Source organism: Pygoscelis adeliae, unplaced genomic scaffold, assembly GCF_000699105.1.
Source record: "Pygoscelis adeliae isolate BGI_AS28 unplaced genomic scaffold, ASM69910v1 Scaffold208, whole genome shotgun sequence".
Lineage (NCBI taxonomy): Eukaryota > Metazoa > Chordata > Aves > Sphenisciformes > Spheniscidae > Pygoscelis > Pygoscelis adeliae.
In genome coordinates, this window is record NW_008825290.1 from 430,970 (window position 1) to 434,164 (window position 3,195).

Consider the following 3,195-nt stretch of genomic DNA (forward strand, 5'->3'; position numbering starts at 1 on the left):
TCTCTTCTCTTCTCTTCTCTTCTCTTCTCTTCTCTTCTCTTCTCTTCTCTTCTCTTCTCTTCTCTTCTCTTCTCTTCTCTTCTCTTCTCTTCTCTTCTCTTCTCTTCTCTTCTCTTCTCTTCTCTTCTCTTCTCTTCTCTTCTCTTCTCTTCTCTTCTCTTCTCTTCTCTTCTCTTCTCTTCTCTTCTCTTCTCTTCTCTTCTCTTCTCTTCTCTTCTCTTCTCTTCTCTTCTCTTCTCTTCTCCCCTTCCCTTCCCTTCCCTTCCCTTCCCTTCCCTTCCCTTCCCTTCCCTTCCCTTCCCTTCCCTTCCCTTCCCTTCCCTTCCCTTCCCTTCCCTTCCCTTCCCTTCCCTTCCCTTCCCTTCCCTTCCCTTCCCTTCCCTTCCCTTCCCTTCCCTTCCCCTCTCCTCTCCTCTCCTCTCCTCTTCATAAACCTCCCTTACCAGTATCTACCTCAATGCCTTTCCATGGCACCTTATGTTACATCATTAAGAACTATTTTATGTGGTTTGTTTTTTACTAATCCTCAGACTAAGGTGAGTAATGCATAGGAGAGGACTGTCTTAATGAGACCAGTTGCTTTTATTCTATCTGTTTATATTAGAGAAAGCAGACCAAGGCCCTTCATGTGGAAGGTGGGGAAGTTTACTACCATCCTATAAGCTCTTTGTACAGCTGCTGACTGGCCTGCAGGGAGCCACAGTTCAAGCATGCTTAAACCTTTATTAAACAAGTCTTTCACACTCCTGTGAAAGTTCCCTGGTTCTTCCCACAAGCCACTTGCCCCTTCCTCAAAATCTCTTCTTGCAAACGACTTCATTCAGAAATGTTTACAACACTTCTGCTGTTTCAAATATTTCGACATAGTCTCCTAATGAGTGGAATCGTTGCCCGAAGAGCTCTAGTCAACCCCTTAGATCTACGCCCAGCACACCTGAAGAGTAAGATCTTGAGAGCTGAATGTGATCTGGTATTCTGAAGGAGGAAAAACCCCACAGAACAGAAGACAGATTCAGGGCCTATACTGTTAACAATAATCAGAGCTACTATAAGCCATTGAGGTGTACGGGCAGGATACTAACGTGGCTGTCCCTTCCTCTCTAGAACTGAGCAGTCGTCTTCCCTCTTCTTTCTCCAGAGTTCAATCCTTTCCTTTTCTTTCAACCATCAACAGCGACTGCCAACATGGCAAGACCTTAGCTCCCTGCTCTCTCTTCCACTCCAGCTTTGAGGAAAGCAAATCTAAGCAAGATACTGCCATTATAGTGCTTCCAGATCACCAATCTGTGTTCTGAGCTGACATTGTCCCCCTCATCCATTCCTCATAGAATCATAGAACCATAGAATCGTTTGGGTTGGAAGGGACCTCTAAAGGCCATCTAGTCCAACCCCCCTGCCGTGGGCAGGGACATCTTCAACTAGATCAGGTTGCTCAGAGCCCCGGCCAACCTGACCTTGAATGTTTCCAGGGATGGGGCATCCACCACCTCTGTGGGCAACCTGTTCCAGTGCTTCACCACCCTCAGCGTAAAAAATTTCTTCCTTATATCTAGTCGGAATCTACCCTCCTTTAGTTTAAAACCATTACCCATTCTTGCTCTATCTAAGGTCAGTGATAATCATAACCAACAGCAGAAAGAGCACAGAAGGGGGAAAAAAACCTCAAGTGGCATAATTTGCCTCGGACAGTTATTCCTCACGGGACTTGGCACATTGTCATCAGTGTTGAGTGTCTCAACAGAAAAAGGTATTTTGAATATTTATTACATCCTCTGACCTTTCTGGAGCTGATGGATGCCAACTTCAATACGAAAACCCACCAACCTTCAGGCAGTGACACAAGCCCTTGAGCTCGTGATATTAATTCCTGTAAGAATACTAAGGCTAACAATGTTTCTCATCAGGTAAAAGGAGTCTGAGAAGGAGGGAGAACAATTAGCCAAAGCTAGGAACCAAACAAGCCTTTTGGTTGGACTATGAACAAAGTACAGTGGATACTTCTGGCCCCTGCATGTTATGTCAAACCCTAGTAGCTGCAGGTACCGTATCCGCTTTCCTACATGCTGATACTGAAATACGAGGCTGAAAAACTTAAATTTGTTTTTCTCTGTGGGAAGTGTAGAAACACTCTTAGTCTAGAACTTTTTCATTGCCAACATTCAAATAAATCTAATATACATTTTTTCAAGCTCACTGGGCAATGAACACTACAGATACACGTGATCAAAAAGGAATTAAGGAATTTAATTCAGTTGTCTCCCACCAGGCTCATTTTCATCACCAGTGGCATTACAGCTTTTATATGTGATTATTTTTAGCATTAGTAAATAGCAGTAGGGCTGGTCTGTGGCAAGCGTGGGAGGGAGCACTGGACTTTATTACCTGCTTTGTTACAATCTTCCTATTGAACCTTACTAAATCACCATCTCTGTGCTTTCTGCATCTATGGAAAGTAATTCCCGTCACTCAGAAGCTTGCAGGGTTTGATTTCGTAACATTAGTGAAGTTCTTGGATATTAAACCAGGGCAACCCCTTATGCTTGTTTACAGAAAGCTGTTGCTGCAATTGGTAAACACTGGCTTGCTCTGCAGGGAGATGACGAGGTCCATGGGACCTCGGCACACTGCCTGCCATTCCCCAGCCAAAACCCCACCAAAGCAGGGGAATAAACAGACGGGATTCCTCCTGCTCTATGGCCTGAGCCAGGCCCTTTCCACTGTTAGGCCAGGACGTCCCCCTCCACCTTTCAGTCCTGACAATTACTATGGTTCTTGGGAAGAGAATAATCAGAGATGTGTGCAATGATAAGCAGTACCAGATGCTTCAGCATCCCCTTCCTTTAACCCTGTAATGTGGAAGAAAAGGGAGTTTCTTTCTGCTGTCTTGCCTAACATGTCCTCAAGCCATAACCCATTTTATTACAGGAGAAGCTCCACCTGTACCCCTGTTCTCCTCCTCGTGCCTAAGAGACCCAAGCAGCAGTTGAAGGCAGATGGGGGAAACCTGCCCTCCCCCTGTAGAAGGCAGCTTCCCCCCGAAACTTTGCTCTCCATTTTTAGGGCCCCGGGGGGGGGGGACGTGGGAAGCAGGCGCCCCCGGCCCTCGCGGCGGGTATTCGTTCCACGCCGGGACACGGGGCGGCCGCCGCCACCCCCGGAACGGCCGGGGCGCGAGGGGCGGCCAGGAGGCCGGGG